At 40.0% G+C, this 18450-nt stretch overlaps 1 protein-coding gene across 7 annotated transcripts in view; it reads right to left on the bottom strand.

Annotated features, from left to right (window-relative positions):
- The window catches only part of TPK1 (thiamin pyrophosphokinase 1), a 448492-nt gene that overhangs the window by 102428 nt on the left and 327614 nt on the right, over nt 1–18450 (bottom strand). The window lies entirely within an intron of this gene.

Raw genomic sequence — 18450 nt, 5'->3', positions numbered from 1 at the left:
CTCTGATGATATTTAATTGCTTACTGGCCTGCTGGACAAGGTGCTGACCTCCTGCAACCTGGAAAAATTAGTATTTAAGAACCTGAATGCACTAACTGACAGCCCATCTAAGCTTTAATACTGACTTACCACCTCATTTATCTTTTATACAGCAAATAGCATTTGCACTCTCAAAATAGGTGAGTACTAAAGGCAACCAGAATTAAATAATGATGTAGAAATTGAAGCAATGTGAGGCAAAAAGAAGAACCATTACACAGAAAATATAAAACTAATGGTCAACATAATCACACTTCATGTTGTAACAAAAACCAAATAAGTACTGAGAGTTGTAACAAGTAATGTTGCTTATTCTATGTCTTTCATATCATACTGAAATATGGCAATATAGAAAAACATTTAGCCAGTTTCAAACAGCGGCAGGTTGAACATACAGGGTCCCAAAAAGAAACTGAACTCCAGGTCTCCGGTATGCTAAAGCAAAAAGGACTTTTGATAGAAGTCTGGGGCTCTAAACACACCACCCAAAGCAAAAGAACAGAGACAGATAAACAGAGACAGGTCAGCTTATTCACAGTTTGTGTTTCCACGGCAGGAAAGATAATTTTGACAAAAGCTGTTGAGGTCTAAAGATGAACAAAACAGTTTCTTCCCGAGAGAGAGAGAGCAATAAAGAGAAATTCTGAGTAAAACAGGATGGATGGTAAGAGCACATGTGGCTGAGTTGTTGAAAACCCCAAAAGCCAAGCAATAAACTCCACATAACCTGAAGTACAAGTAACTTCTGGGAAAAACTACAGGGATGTGTCCAGCATTAAATAGCACATAATTAAGTAACAAACAGGGTGCACCCCTGAATTCTGTATTCCTTTGTTCTGAATCTTGTCTAGCTAGAGAGGCGGCTATCCTGTTGGAAAACAGGAGTGCTCTTTAACTTACTCTTTCAGCCCATGAAGTGGGAGGCCCACTTATACTAGCAGAAGAGATTATAAGCATAACTTTTTTAACTGAAATAAAGTCTATTCCCTGAGACCCCAGCCAAATACAAATTGTCAGCAGAGTAGGATATTCATGTAGAGCTGAAGAATTTGCATCTATTGTTGGCTTACATTTTTTAAGTGATCGGCTGATTATTTTAAGCTAATCAAAAAGGCTCAGATTATCATCATCATTTTTTAAAAGAAGTAACTAATGACATTGGGGACCTCAGTTTTTTTGGAGCCCAACCTATTATACTTTAGAGAGGTCCGATTTTCCAAGAGCAGGTACTTAGCACTTTTTGAAAATGAGGTCCCTTTATGGTATCTCAATATTGAGTACCCAAAAATTGAGGCAACCAAAATCACCAGTCAATTTTGAAAATCTTAGCAAAAGAGTGTAAATGAGCTATAGAAAGCATATACATGGCTTAATCACTACATTCACTTAACTGTATATTTATTTATATTTGAACAACAACTATATTGGATGTCATGTTGGATGTGGTTACCTGTCAGCTCTGTGTTCCTGCGGAACCCTGGCGCAGTACCCCAGCCTGTTTGACTCACAAAGGACTTCCCCCCTCCACCTCTGCATGAACCAGAACTGATCAAAAGAAAGACTTACAAAAAACAATGAAAATGCAGTGGGAGACCCACCTAAAACCCTCCAGACAAAGATGACAGGATTAAGGCAACTTCCCTAGTCTCATTTGCATCAAAGATGGGACAGGGAGGCACCTCTATTAGCATTCAGAGCAGAGAACAGAGGTTTCAAGGCAGGGACTGCACTGAACTCTGGGACCAGAGAAGCACTGCATGATGGGGCCTTTTTGGGTAACCAAAATACTGAATCTGCCTGATTGCATTGTGAGCTCCCCTGGAGTAACATCACCCATAGCCAGGAATGATCAGTTCCTATTGTCCAGCCTAAACAAACAACTCTCGTATACTCTCTTGAGTCATTATTTACCCATAAACAAATCTAGTGTTCTCCCTTGAACCATTGTTGCTTCCCTACAAAAACTCCTACTCAAGTTCAAAATTCTGTTCTGGTGCTTGGATCCAAACACGGCACCAGTTCCACTGGGACTTAACCTTTTTTGGACTGAAATACCTTCACTAATCGTGTTGGGGGCTCTGCCTGTCTCAAGCACTCCAGACCCTAAGTTAAACAGCCTGTCTACCTGGAACCTTCGATCGGTTCAAGCTGTTCTGAGTGGTGAGACCCCAACTCACTCTCTCTCTCTCTCGCTCTTTGGTTAAGCCTGCTTTTCCCCCTCAGATCTAATTTGATTTCTCTCTCTTACTCCAGGTATAACTTTCTAAGCCTGACTTTTGTAATCAAATTTGGACTAGATTTCCCCAAATACACCAATTGAAACCATGTCGTATTGTAATTGTTTGGTTTGTTGTCTCTCCTTGTATGGCTATTACTATTAGTATCATACATTTTACATACCTGGCAAAAAAATAACTTTTATGGTCAAGCTGGTTGCCAGACTCTCTCCTAACTTCATTTACTGTATTGTGTTCTTGGCTTCCCTATTTGCTCTGCAGCAATGCTCCTCTTACCTAAGCCAAAGATCCCTGTAACGCCCACAAATCCTGTGGGGTCTGCTCATCAAAGGAGTTGCTATTAGGACAAGTGTGACATGAGACTGGGGGGAGGGTGCTGAGTCTGGGGCATATGAGGGTGTCAGCTTGAAGGTGCTGACTGACCTTGCTTGCTCAGATGCTCTGTTAACCTGTGTGCGTGTCAGACTGCATTTTATTGTTGCCCCGCTGAACAAAATTCTGTGCTGAGACTGGGGCATTTGCGGGTGTCATCTTGGAAGTGCTGATCAACTCTGCCTGCTCAGACTCTCTGTTCCTACGCTGAGTCTGTGGCATATGAGAGTGTCAGCTTGAAGGTGCTCACTGACCGTGCCTGCACAGATGCTTTATTAATCTGTGCGCGTGTGTCGGACTGCATTTTATTGTTGCCCTGCTGAAATAAGTTCTGTTGTGAGTCCGTGGCCTATGAGGGTGTCAGCTTGGAAGTGTTGACTGACCCTGCCTGCTCAGACATGCTGTGTGTGTGTGTGTGTGTGTGCGTGTGCGTGTGCGCGCGCGACTGATTCTGGGCCTGAGGAACCCAGCCCTGTTGAATTAAACCCTGCAGGGTTGCTCCATTGGGAGGCAGGGGCTTGCAGAAGGGAGAAATAGAGCTCCAAATAGAAACAGAAGTGAAACAAGCAGCACACAGATAAAATTACAGAGACCCCAAAACGTAACCCTAATAACTCAGTGCCACCCAAGTTGATGGGCAAATCTGGTAACAATGTGTAGGGACTAAGAATTATTATTGATTGTTCAGCATTCTGAGACCTTGAAATTTATTACATGAAATATGGGGGGGAAAGAAGCAGATTGTTATACCAGATGAACACGGCCCATTACTGTTTATACATGAAGCTATTTCCTACATGCAGAGTAAAAGAAAAGGAAGCATGTTTAAAGCAACTTATAGCTCAAACAGTTAAATACTTAAAATGACCTGCTAACATCTGAAAGAGTAAGAAACTCAAAAAAAAGAAATCAATAACTTGACTTAATTATTTAAGGATTAGACTTCTGAAGAATTTACCTTTGTTTTTATCTATGGTTAAACCAGGAGAAAAAAGTTAATTACTTTTAAGTCATACCTGATTAGTGAATTTCAGAAGAAAGGAGAAAAGAGTTTAAAAACCATTCTACGTGATTTTTGGGGTTTGTAATAGATCTCTAAAGATGCAAAAAAAATAATAATTATTTGTTTTTATTACTGCTGGAGAAATACTCTTGTTTTAAACTGACACTTTAAAAACAGTAATTGTTTAAATAATTTCATTTTCTAATTTTAAAATAGATTTGTATAGCTGTTACAGCAATAAATACTAATGGACATAACTCTGATTAGCCACAGGAGAGTCTGTATTAGGGTACAGTATGAACAAAATTGACTTTCTAGAATTAAGATAGATTAATACTGAATAATAATATTTGGATTTCTGTGTTACCCTGCCACAGTTACAATCAGTGGGAGCTTCTGAGCTGGAGTTGCACTCTGCAAGGAGATGGCTGGGGGTGTGTGGCTGTGTGTTCTCTCTGGGCTTGTATTCACTGTTAAAATGTTGTGGTTTTCACCTCAGGGATTATGGCGCTGACCCAATGAGTGTACCTTGTGGTAAAACTAAAGTGCCTTGTTTTCACTGTGTTTTTACCCCAGGTAAATCACACACATTAGTAGCTCAGAGGGAAATAACACAGCTCTTTTTTAGCTACTCAGCTTTGGAACTCAGTACCATCCTTGGTCTGTAATAACCCTAGTTTATTTAGTTTATTGATTTTTAAGGCATGCTTCTGAATTGACTTCTTAGCAACACGGATTTCAAACAAACTGATGAGAAAAGCATGGTTCATTAAAATTATGTAACCGTTGTCCTCCTTCCCACTTGTTTGAGAGGGTTTTGGAAGGTTGAGCATGCATTCCCAGAGATTACTGAAGGTAGACAGGAGTATTGTTGTATAAAGACCCTTATTATTAAACACTAGGAAACTTTTTTGGGAAGAGAGCCTGTACAGAAGGGATAGGTTCCACCTTAAGCAAATTGAAACCAAACTTCTGGCAAAATTAAACAGAAAAGGCTTTTGAGCATTATTGAAAGTAGGAACTGGGGGAAAGCTGACAGGTGCAGGGGATCTGACCTGAATGTTCCTCTGCACCTGTCAGCTTTCCCCCAGCTCCTACTTTCAGTAATGCTCAAAAGCCATTTTGGCTTAAGCTACCAGTCTCCTGATAAGGAAAAAGGCTATTGAGTGTCCAGCATTGAGGGAGATCCAACTAAATATAATACAAAGGTGTTAATAGGGGACTTCAGCTGCGTGCATATAAACTAGTCAAATGCCACAACAGGATAAGATTCAGGAAAGCAATTTCTTGAAACCTTAAAATGATTGCTGTGGCAGAGGTGAAGCAGTTCTATAATGATTTATGGATACTGAATGTTGACTTGGTTACTGGAATGTTTATGATATATTAGTTTGGTTTAATAGTGGGCTGTAAGGAAAACAGGCAGGAAGGAACCAGTGGCTCAAGATAGGTCAGTCATTAGTAAACACTTAAGGGTTAAGAGTCAATGCTCTATTAGCTGGGGTAAGGGTGGGAGCCAAAAACCTGGGAACTGATAAGAAAAAGGGACTCTGGCTGGGATAAAAGGACTCACTTTCTCTCTCTCCAAAGCAGGGGCTGTTGCTGGAGAGCTGTTTGGGAAACCAGACTGCAAGACAACACTCACTGGGGTAACTGAAGAAGCTAAGACTGCCATCACAGGATGGAAGAACTTTAGGTAAGAAACCTACATGTAAAGCATTGCTTTAAAATCCTTTTTCTCTCAATGCTTTTTTCTTATAGTTAAAGCAAACAATACTTGGTTTTGAGAAGCATGTCTGGCGTTTATATACACCATAGGTCACAGACTCCTGAAGGAAAGAACTGCACATGCCAAACCAGGCAGACCTGCTAGGTACCCACAGTCGATACACAGAGTACTGTAGCTCACGGCTTGCCCTAAGAGTGGTAGAATTGCATGATTCTACCCCAAGAAAGGTAAAGGCCTGAGAGGCCTGACAACATAGGGGATGAACTCACAGATGAGGAAAGGAAGAGAGGTTCAGCCAGCCTGAGAACTGTGACAATTGCTACTTGGAACTGGTAGCTTTAAAGCAGACAAGAAGCTATTCTTGACTTATTCCTAAAGAACCTAAAGGTGGTTCATGGAGTATCTGTAGTTGACCATAATATAGGTAAATTCGACATCTTCAGGAATGATCACAAAGAAACCAACACTGTGACCCCAGAACAGAAGAATTTAAACATACACTGTCATGTATGTTGATTTAAAGACAGGTTATTGACACAGCCATTTATGGCACCTTTGAATTTGTCCCACTTTTTAAAAAATTAATCATGTGTACTATGATAGTGCCTCAGGGCAACCAAGAATGGGGACCTATTGTGCTAGGCACTGCATCAGTGCTGCCCCCAAAAGCTTACTATGAAAATACACAAGACAGAGTGGGGAAAGAGGCAGAACACACAAGCAGAGTGAACAATGTGATGACAGCAAATGGCATGTTAGTGTCATTTATTTTGGGAAATTTAGTTAGGTGGGGATAAGCTAAGTGGAAAGAAAATGGAAGAGTAGAAGGGAGGAAATCAGGACAGGGGAGGAGAGGAGAGGGCAAGAGGGGCAGGTGAGAAGGATACGAAGGTGAAAAGACTGTGATAGCTGGGGAGGGTTGGAGCAAACAGTCAATAAGGACAGGACAGAGAAAGTCCATTTATGGGGGCATTTTCTATCTGTGATTGCTAAAGTTTGCAGCACATGCCCCCCATATATTATATAGCCTCGTGATACTCAGACTGAGGCCTGGTCTATACTTATCGGCAAATTTGGTGGCAGTTGACGGGAGTTATGCAAGCTATGTAGAGTAGCCTGCGTCACTTATGTCAACTTCCTAAATTCTCTTCTGTGCGCCATCTCCACTACGCTGCACGGATGGGAAATGCGTACCTGTCTATGCAGCGCTATGCTTTCTTTGGAAGTGGTTTTATTGAACTGACTTTCGAATCGATTGAGCAGATCTTCACTTCCGCTCAATAGATCCAGATAAATCAATCTATCAGTGAAAACATATCCTGAGGCTCACAAGCTGCAAATAGCTCTTTAATATGTCTCCTGCGGTTCTTTGCAGCATATGATATTAAAACAATCTAAGTTATAAACCAATCAGGATGCTTTTACTATGTTATTACCCAACTGTAGTTGATAAAATAATAGTACTTGATCAGTCATTTTGCTGTGAAAATATAAACTAATATAAGAATATATAGTAGTAGTAAGTGAAACAATGAATTCACACTACTGTGGCTGTTTTGGGTAATGTTGACTGTTAATTTGGCTTCTGAACCACTGAGATCTGAGTATCACTGATATAGCCTGTCCTGCAATTTCCTGAGATGTTGATTTGTCTTCAGTCCAGAAAGATACAGAAAATTCCCTATTACAATGTACACTTGGTAATATCCACTATAAGTATACTGGTAGTTCTGTTTTGAGAAAGGCTTCATTTTGTTTGCATGGTCCTTTTGGTTTTTTTAATGTCAAAATTAATAGTTGCTTCAGAACTGATATCTTTCTTACTCTCGCTGTCTTTGCAGCTTTCTTATCAACCACATAATGCTCAGTCTTTGTATTATAACTACTGTATAGCACTGTATATTCCTTAAGCAATTTTCATCAAAGCAACTGGCAATTCTGTCCAAAAATTTCAAACACTTAAAAAAGATTTTTCAACTTCTTGCTAAAAAAGTAGGGAAGAGACAAAGACTTAACACAATATAACACATCATAAATTATTATCCCAATCTAGAGTTAGTGAACGTATACATCAAAGGAAATTGACTGATTCCTTGAATGTCACAGTTAAAGTACTATCTGTGTCTTCTTTCAGAATGTTAAATGTTGGCAGCTTAAGATTCAAAGTTAAAAATGCCATTTTGTTTCTTAAGACTTGCATTCTCTTAACATCCTATGGGCTGGTTCTGTTTTTGTTTCCTCCAAACACTTTGGGCCAGATTTCTAAAGCCTGCTCTCTCTTTTAGTATCTGTAGTTTGTAGGCATAAATAATTGTGGAGACAATTTAGGTCATTTAGACATTTAAATACTTTATTGCTCTAAAAATCAAGCATTTAAACATATAAAGAGCCTAAAATGTTCACAAAATTGCACACAGAAACAGTGAGGCCTAGATAGAGCTGGGCTGAAAATCAGCCCTCTTTAGGGCCTGATCTAAAGCCAATTGAAAGCAATGGGAGTCTTTGCATTGACTTCAATGGATTTTGGATCAGGCCCTTGAGGAGCTGCTCACAAAATGTTTGGCCAACTAGCAGTCTTTCATCTGCTTGAAGGCCTTAGAGATATGCATGTCTTTTACATCTAGTTGCCCAAAAGAAGAGGATTTAACAAGTCCGTTTTTCTACATTCCACCATCAGGAGCAGGAATATCTAGTATAATTTGTTAGCACATAGTTTATTCAATACTCTGGCTGTGATTAACTTACTCTTTACCCTGATTAACTAGCGATCCATGGCCTGCCCTGGTAAGTGGTCAGCAGGGAACTATTTGGTCACATATGATTTTACATATACATAAGTGCTCTCACACTTACGAAATTAATTTGAGAGACTCTATGGGTGTGAGCAACGTTCTTCTACTTAAAATGGGTAATGGGAAGGGTAACAGCTCTACACCCAGGATGGACTTTTCAAATATAATTTCTGTCTAGTGTAAGAAGTTGGTATTTGGTAAGTTACCGCACAATGAAATTAGATACTGCAGTTTTCCTCACAGAAGCTGTGAGATAAATGGAGAAGTAACTGCTGGGAAATGTTGGCTTTTTAATGGCAAACACCGTATTAAAAAAAAAAAAAAAAAAAAGCAAAACTGAACACCAAGGAACCCTACAAAGGATATGAGATTATGCATTGAAGACCATAAACTGTTGACTGTATTACATAAATCCATGGGTAACTATATATATCCATACATATAATATAGTTCTTTAAAAACTGTGACCATTGTCACATGAATAATAGCCTTCATTTAAAAAAAGGCTGAGTATAAAGCAGGGCTAACAACGCAAATTAAATTACAGAGCAGTATGTAAAAATGAAAGATCTGCTAGACCCAGAACTGGCTGTTTCACACGTAATGACCTGTACCACACATGGCGCTTAAATACAGAGGTGATATATGCTAGATGTGTGGATATTTACCCACCTGTGCACAGCCAGATAGATCGTGGAGCACAAAAGATCACATATGGTATGCATCACACACTTCTTAAGGAATGCAGCCATTTTTGTCTGATCTACCTTTTGCTTCTAAAAGAGCAGAAGTCTACCCTTATTTCCTTCCTGTCACAGCATAAGTCTTTTGTCTTTCATATAAAGAATAGGTGAATAAAAGAGTGAGCAGGCTTAACAGGAGTCAAAGGCAGGCCTCACCACAGGGATTTTTGATTTTAACATAATAAATGTGTTAGTTATGAGACACAAGGTGGGTCTGGATCAATTTCTGTTGGATCACATCCAATAAAAGATGTTACCTCACCTACCCTGTCTTTCTAACATCCTGAGATCGACACAGCTTCAACTAGACTGAATACAAGAAATTCTGAGGCATTCTGCTTCCAATGAAAAGAGAAACTTTAAATCCTCAAGACAGCATTTTTTTTCATAACAACTAGTGTGGTGCATCACCACGTATTTCAAGACAGTTTCCTAAGACATGCAATAATTATATATCATCTACAAAGCAAGAGGGGAATAAGTCAATCTTCTGCTTTGATTTAGTGAGTGCAAGTTCACATTCTCCAGTCATCAGCACTGTATGAAGTATATGTCCATTAACCAGTTAGCTGTTAATATTTAACTTCAACAATCTCCCCTGTAAACCTCATTTATGACTTCTGCAGTTACTGGCACACAAGCAGTCACAATTTGAGTGAATCAGCATTGCTTGTAATTATGCAGTGCAACTAAAATCCAATAGGCTTCAGGATAAACCTTGGTTCCAGTGTAATCAATGGTGAAAAGTTCCGGAGGGGTAGCTGTGTTAATCTGTATACAGCAAAAACGAGAGTCCTATAGCACCTTAAAGACTAACGAATTTCTGCGGGCATAAGCTCTCGTTGTTTTTAGTGTAATCAATGGGACTTTTACCACCGTCTTCAATGGCATAAAGATTAGATTTTCTGGCTTTAACTAGCTCCTCCCAACATCAGCAGATTTTAGTTACTACAACACGCACCGCAGAGGCCTCAGCATGTTGAAGTGGGCTAAGATTAATGGGTAGGTGAGTGAATGCTTGACTTTCTCTCTCTTCCCCACTCCACAGCCCCGCCAGTTAGGGTTGCAACGGTTTTATCATCATCTCCAGACTCAGTTTATGGAAAATGCTGCCACTTTCTGTCCTCTCAGACACATAGATCTCAACTATATCATCCCCCACCCATAGCTCCTATGGGTCCCCATTCACTTAGGCATGATTAAGGATACGATTCTGTCACAGAGATCACAGACGTCACGGATTCAGTGGCTTTCCGGGATTTCTGTGACTTCTTCTGGGGCAGGAGTGCCCCAGCTGCTGCCAAACAGCTGACTAGCAACCGGCCCCCCCCGGCTGCCACAAAACAGCTGATCAGGGGCCAGTCCCCCAGGCCGCCAAAGTAGCAGGCCCAGTCCCCTGGGTCGGGAGCAGCCGTGGTCAGCCCCTGCCACAGGAGGAGCTGCAAGCCACGGCAGTGCTGTTTGTCCCTCCTACCCCAGGGTATTTTTAATAAATGTTGCGGAATTCTGTGAATTTTTATTTATTGCCTGTGACCTGTCCCTGACTTTCACTAAAATTACCCATGACAGAATTTTAACCTTAAGCATGATCGAAAGCCTGCTGAAATCAACAGAAAGGGTCTCAGTTAAAAATTGCCCTCCTGGTTCTAAAACACTTCATGGAATTACTCAGTTATCCTTCCTGTTCACTGCCCTAACCTAACACTGGACTGCTCTCTTTCCCTCCATACAACCTCAACAATGTTGATGGAATGCCCCTTCTCTCTGCAGCTTTGGTGTCTGAACAGAACAGCCTTCCTGTGTCTTTTAGCCTCAACAATTCTCCATCTCATTAAAAAAAAAAACAATAAAAATTAGCTGAAAACATACCTTTTCTTCCTTGCCTATAAAATATCTTATTTCCCCCCCTCTCTACTGAAAAGTGTTGGGGGATACAGTTTGAAAAACAATGTACAAAATAATGTTGCCTTGCACTGTGAAATATGCATGCATTACTATAAACTCCACAAGAGAGATGCAGCCAATTTGAAGAGGCAGGCTTTTTCTTGGCACAACACTGTGTCATCACTAGGCCAGCATGACCTCTGATGCAATTGTTTTAAACTTTTTTTTAAAACTAATACAAATTAAATCTTACAGAACTCATTCCAATACTTTGTTAAAATAATTAATTTGTAATTATATAGCTGGTAAGTCATTGGCTAACCCAGAGAACAGTCCAACTCCCCTTCCTTTGATTTAACAACCATAATATTTTCCTAAATAAAAGATCCTCATATAGAGATCCATGTACAAGTGCTGTAGGTAACAGCCATTCACTATTATCTGCTCTGCTGCTCCCTGCCTTTAGATTAGCTATTCATTTTCTAAAAAAAGCACCAAAGATTCTCTCCCTGTAGTTATCTAAACAACAGCTCCACAGTACATACCTTAGGGAGAGAAAAAGAAAACAAAATGTGAATGATTTCACTGATTTTCATATTCAATCTATAGAAAACTGCTTCTGAATGCAAAGGATATACTTTAACTGATGGATCTTATACTTCCCTGCAGATTGCGGGTCTACACAATTTCTGCCCTATGGTATATAACTTTATGGTTATAACTCCCGTTAATTCTTAACTTCTTAGAATCAGATCCTCTCGATGTTGCACTTCACTTCTTCATCCCAAATGTGCATAGTGGAAGGATGAGAGGTATAAGAAATAAATAAGTTAGTTTTGGCCACTGGCACCAGTTATAATTAAGCTTTAATTAAGAATTAGATTTAAATAGGCAAACGTTGGTAAACATCAATTTCACCATGCACAAATGAACTGCCAAAAAAAAAAATCACAGATAGGTAAAGTAAGAAAAACGCTGCTTGAGAACATATTTTGGTTTAATTTAAGGATACTTTTTTCATATTTTGACATGTGAGGTTGACAATTTATACTTTAATGGTTATACAGCTTTAACTTTTTGAATCTCACCATCTACTGTCATTAAATAATTATTGTCTGACCCTCTTACTGTCTGACTCCCCCCCCCCCAAATTTCCCGCAAGTGTGAACATTTAAGATAGATAAAAAGCCTTAAACATAAACATCAATATTATCTGTCAAAATCATAAAAAAATAAAAAATGAATTCTGCCAAGTCTAGTTATAATTATGCTTGTAACTGACAGCTGTGTGACTGCTGTGATATGGTAATGCCAGCGTACTATTTACATTAAAAAAAATATACCAACCTCTTAGCTTCTCTAAAATTGCACTTCAAAAACCTTTAACTATAATAAGGCTGCCAACAGATTATCCATCAACTCCTAGCTACTTCTACTCCCCCACAAAAAAGCATTTCACAGCCCTAACACTTATGGTTTGGGCCAGTTTTTCAAGGAAGCACTTTTGTGTATGACCTCCCTGCGTGCATGTAGGGCAAGTTTTGTGTATGCAAAATAGGATCGTTAAATACCTGGCCCTCCATGTTCAAGAGAGTATTTCTTTAGCCATATATAAGTGTTTAATTCTTCAAATTCAGTGCAAGCTAAGGGCAGGGGTTTAAAGATGACTACAAAGAAATAAACACATGTATATGATATGATATATAAAGAAGGCTTGAAAGGTTTTTTGGTTTTGTTTTTTACATTATAAATATCAGGATTTGATTCCCCTATTTTTGTTGGAGATCTTGTGTCACCTAGAGAACAATCTAAATAGGAGCTTTTACAGCTCTCAGTTGGAAGAGTGGAGTTGACTGAAAAAGAGATTTTCTCCCAAGTGTTTCTTAAGAATTGAGTTAAACAGGTGTTAAAATAAAAAAGCAAAGTTTTACACAGTGAATAAAAATACCTTCCTCTCTCAGTTGCTCTGGTTTCAATCTAATTTTTTGTGATGTAATAATCCCGCTCTTTTTACGACTTCTGAGAAGTCATCTATGGAGAGATCAGGAACTGGTATTTCTAAAGTAGAAAAAAAATTCACATATACAAACATTTCAGGTCCTCTTTGGAAATCAAAGTAGCAATAAGAGGACATAAGAAATAATTGTCTTACAACTTTAAAGAATTATGAATAATTATTAGTTATTTAAGGAGTAATCAAATAAAATATTTTCATTCAAATAAAAAGGGACATCTTTTTTTAAAAAACCCACTTTATTAATTCTTCTCACAGCACGTTTTAATTTTGCCTAATTTTTAGATACGAGAATGAAAGTCAAAAAGTAATGTCTTGTCAGTCAAAGTTGCTGAAGCACAGCCATCTCATTAATTATTATGGAATGTATACCACCATTAGGAATTAAGATTGAAATAAAAATTAACAAGGATAGGCAAATGAATGTATGGAGCGTTTCTCTCTCTGTAGCCTTTGCTCTGACAACCATTAGTTTCTAAGCAAGGTTAGTACTCTGGACTGTTAACTTGACATTTTAGAAAAACAGTCAGAAGCATAAAAAGCTCCCAAACCTATCTTGTCTAACCTTACTTTCGTACAACCATTAGCATTACAACTTGATAGATACGTTATCAGCATACACACAATCTTTTCCCTGAACAATGGTTTACCTGTTTTTCTTGTGTTTTCCTACACTTACAAGTTCTTTTTGATGGTCTATGATATCGTTTTATTAGTTCCACAATCTATTTGTGCTTTCAAGAAGTGTTTTCTCAGTACCTCAGATTAAGACACACTTCTTTTTTCCTACCACATGGGAAAGTGCTTAGTTAATCCATTTACCTTTGAACTCCCAAACAATACAAGCAACTGAATTTGTAAAAAGACCAAATGCCCTTGAAATCACATATGTGGGGGTCCCATTTGGTTTTATTGGGAGCTGCAAATGCATTGAAATGTATAACTTGGCCTATACTCTTTTAGGCACATATTTTCATCTCAAGATACAACACATATTGAACACACAGAAAAGAGTTTTGTTTCAGAGCCTGGACATGAAAAGTATTTCATTTTACTAACACTATACCACAGTTAATCACATGAGTTTTTTTTCTTATAAAAGTCTTCTTTCAAGGGCTTATTGCTAGACCATAAAAATCTGCTTCAGGCAAAGATATGCAGAACCAGATTAAAAACTAGGTTCTAGCAGAAAAATGAAAAATGAGGTACTTGACCATTCCTATGTCACTGATGTTAGTGAGTTCAGGTTGGTTTAGTAAAAATAGATTTATTTTAAAGTTAAACTTTACTGACCATTAGTATAGAGATGCTTTGGTGCCCTAGCAGGCCTTTTTAAGAAAAGCAGAAAATCAGAAATGATCACATCCGTTTAATTTATAGGAGGAATTTAATACAATAGAAATACGTGAAATTTAAAAAATCCGAAAAAACTAAAATTGCAGAGAGAATTTTTCCTTCCCATTGTTTCCTTTTCTTTGGTTATGTGTCCAATAACCTTTTACTCTGGGACTTGGCCAGTTACCACAGAACACTGAAGACTCTAGTAAAACCTGACTTGGAGCAACCTTAAACCCATCTATATTGTTTCTGGTGGACAGAGCTTGCATCAGTAAATTATGCAAGATGATAGTAATTTTGTAATGCCAAATATCCAAGTATAGAACAATAACTGATTAGCCCAATGAACGTGATCATTTTGGAACTACAAAACTTATTTAGTTTAATGCAGTGATCCTTCCCATCCAACATTAACATCTTAAAAACACTTAATGGTTCTAGGCTCAGCGTGGTAGAGCTAACAAGAATCAAGAACATCTTACTCTCTTGGTTTAAGGGTGCCATTCTTTAAGCACTGCTACCCTTTGATTTTAGAGAGCTATCTGTGGAACATCTTCTTTGAGCTCAGCATCTTTTTGCATATTAGTACCAAGAAACTTGTCTTGATTTGCTCCCTGTGGTGCGCACAGGCGAGTTACTGTTGATACTGCATGAGTACCACAGGTTAGTGAATTCTTTGGCTAAATGGAATAAGCTGTTTTAGAGAAGAAGCAATCTCTGGAAGACAAGAAGTGCCAGTAATCCTTTGCTTGTGTCACTAGGAGACTCTCCCTTTTTTATACACCAGGAGACTTTTCTACTCTTGAACCCTCCTCACCAGCCACAAAGTCTATTGACAAGAGAAATTCAGAATATGCAGTAACAGATGACGTGAAAGAGAAATTCTACAGCTGCATTACTGAAAGTCAATGTGGAATTTTCAAAAGGACTCCATGGTGGTCTAACTCTGTTCCAACTAAAGTTGATGGTAACATTCTCATGGACTTCAGTGGGGCTAGAGTTAGGCAAAAGCAGATCACTTTTGAAACTACTATCTCATTTTTTAATAACAATTTAAATGTTCAAGTATTATAATTTTTATATTGTAAAGATTTCTCACATTTTCTTGATGTTACTTAAAATATAGTAGCAAACTGTACTTTCTTGGGTTTTAGTTTGGTGTGATATGATCATTGTTTTTGATCAAATTTTATATCAATACTATAACACACGCACACCCATGTGCTCAGAGTAGTTGTGTGTGCATTGTGATATAGCGAAGGCAGAAGGCTGTAGGAAAGTGATTGAAGGCAGATATATAAGCCTCAGAATGCTCCGGGCTCTGTTCCCTGCAGTTTAGCTGAGGGTTGTTAGGGGGCAATCAGGAGCAGCTGGGGGCAATTAGGGACCAGCCAGGTGCTCCATAAAAGCCCTCCGCCCCAAACAGACAGGGCACAAGCTGGGAGGAGTAGAAGTGCTGTGCTGTGCGTTGGAGTTGCGAGGAAGAACAGATCCGTGTGCAGAGATTCTGTGGAGGAAGGTACCAGGCTCAAGAAGCCAGACAGAGGGGGAAAACTAGCCCAGGGGAAGAGGAGTGCAGTTGGGAGCACAGTGCCAGCAGCACATAGCTGGTCCTCATAGGGCCCCTGGGCTGGGACCCGGAGGAGCGGGTGGGCCCGGGTCCCTACCCCCTCCTCAGGGAAGACGGGGTGACTGAAGACACCCTGACCCACTACAAGCCACCAGAGCGTGAGACCCGCTAGGGGGGAGCCGGCTGCCTGCCACAGCATATATATAAAGTCTTCAAACTTTCTCCCCCCTTCTAATTCCACCCCAAAGTCAATTCAATCAAAAAACACAAAAAGGATCTCTAGCTAAAGACAAGCATGTGCTGTTTATTAGGGACTGGATAACAGTCTCAAAACCAAAATGTTTTGGTGCGGGTGCCTATATACAGGAAAATGCATAGATAAAGCAACAGACAACCTCAACACTATGGGTATTACTGCCAACTCCACGTAAAATACATACTGCTTATATTTTTCATTAGCTTTCTCCCCACTTTTTTTCTCCCTGTAGTTTCTCTATGGTGATTTTTCACTCTGGTCATTCTGCTCTACTATTCATTATATGTATCCACCGGATATTTTCCTCTTTGTCATTTATATCAAGTCTATTACATAAAACACAAACCAAACCATGTTTGAGCTTAATTATTTGCACCACAATGATCATATGGTTTAATAGTAGGCAAAACAAGTTCACTTATCCATAAGGAATAGTACAGATGGGCTTGAACTGGAACCTCAAATTTGATTTCAAGAATGTGAGTAAAGTTCAGATGTGAATTTATAACTGACTTTTGATTTTTATTTGTACTCATGGGCCTGAATAACAATCAAATTTTGGTACATCAGGATAAAAAGATTGTTACCCCTCCGAGGATTGTTACCTTGTTGTAGTGGAGGGGCTTATGTGTTCCGATGAACCCCAGGGCTTTGTTGTCTGGAGCTTAGCGCTCCTGGTAGAGTCACCCGAGGCGAACAGGTCTAGGAACTAAAAACAATCCATTCTAAGACCCTCAAGAAGGCCCAAAAATCACTATGTGAACCTCGCCCAGATTATGTATAAACAGGACCCACTTCTGAAGCTAGACCTGGGGATGCTGTTAGGCGAGTGTCTGGTGGCCAGACCACCCATGTAACCCAGCTGGGCTCAGCCCAAAAAGGCAACATAGATCTGCTTTGTGGGCCCACTACCGGCGAGGTGAAGAGTGAGGGCTGGGTGTGATGCCAGAATGGCAGCAGGAGGGGTGTACCACAATTAACTGGCCCTCCACTAAGGAAACTGGCTTTAAGGATGTGGAACATTATTTTGGGGAAAAAGCCAGAGTTGGTGGAATAGGTGGAAAGATACTGGCTAGATATAGTTTGCCTCAGCTCCACACATAGCAGGGGCTCTGGAAACAAACTTCTCGACTGAGGGTGGTCTCTTTCCTACCCTAGAGTGGCCCTACATAAGTGGCCCTGGGCAGGTTTGGGGATACTCACAAGTCCCCGGTTGGGTGCTACATAGTTGGAGTTTGTCCTGGTAGACGAGAGGGGCAACTCAGTGAGACTTTGGGTCTTAGAGAGGAAAATGTTGACTGCTATATGTGTTTATCTGCCTACCAGCAGTTCAGAATTCTTGGCATTTTTGAAGATGGTGGAATTGGCACTTGATGGAGTGTCACCTACTGACTCTGTCGTTCTACTGGGGGACTGCAACGCCTACATGGGGAACAAAGGAAATACCTGGAGGGGAGTAATTGGGAGGAACGGCCTCCCTGATCTGGACCCAAAAGATAAGCTGTTGTTGGATTTCTGTGCTAGTCATGGATTATCCATAATGAGCTCCATGTTCAAATCCAAAGTTGCTCATAACTGTACCTGTTACCATAGCGCCTTGGGCTGAATGACTGACTTTACTGTCATTTAATTGGAACTAAGACTATATGTTCTGGATACCCAGATGAAGAGAGGAGCAGAGTTGTCAACTGATCACTACTTGGTCGAGAGTTGGATCTGATTCATGGGATACCAGCCAGCTAGACACAGGAGGCCCAAATGATCAGTGCGGGTCACCTGGGAACGTTTGGTAGAAGACCCTGTCAGGAAAGACTTCAATTCCCACTTCCAGAAGGACTTCTCCTGCATTCCGGGCGAGGTTGTGGACACTGAGTCCGAGTGGACCATGTTCAGGGTCTCAATCGTTGAGGTAGCCATGAAAAGCTGTGGCCTAAAGGCAATTGGTGCCTGTCATGGTGATAACCCTAGAACCCCTGGTGCTCATTAGTGGTGAGGGAAGCTATCCAGGCAAAGGAGGCCTTCCAAGAAATGTTTGTGAACAGGACTCCCGATACAACTGAGAGATACTGGGGGGTTAGGAGGGCTGTGGCAGTCGTTGAAGCAAAAGATTAGGCCAAGAGGAGTTTGGAAAGACCATGGAAAATGACTACTGGGTGGCTTCAAAGGTGTTCTGGCAAACCATCCATCACCTTAGGAAGGATTGGCAGGAGGTTGCCCAGGCTATTCTCAGCAAGGGTGGCAAAACACTAATTGCAACTGAGAAGATTGTTGAGAGGTGAAAGGAGCATTTTGAGGAACTCCTCAACCCGGTGGACATGACCTTCTTTCAGGAGGTAGTGCCGGAAATCTTCAGAGGGATCAGATTTATTTCTGTTGATGAGGTCACTGTGGCGGTAAAGTGCCTTCGCAGTGGTAAGGCAGTAAGGGTGGACAAGATTTGCCCAGAGATGTTGAAATCACTGGACAAAGTTGG

Source organism: Emydura macquarii, unplaced genomic scaffold (assembly GCF_026122565.2).
Source record: "Emydura macquarii macquarii isolate MOO-44397 ecotype Brisbane River unplaced genomic scaffold, CSIRO-AGI_Emac_v2 contig_1263, whole genome shotgun sequence".
NCBI lineage: Eukaryota > Metazoa > Chordata > Testudines > Chelidae > Emydura > Emydura macquarii.
The sequence above is the reverse complement of the archived record's forward strand: the minus strand, read 5'-3'. Positions and strand labels throughout refer to the sequence as shown.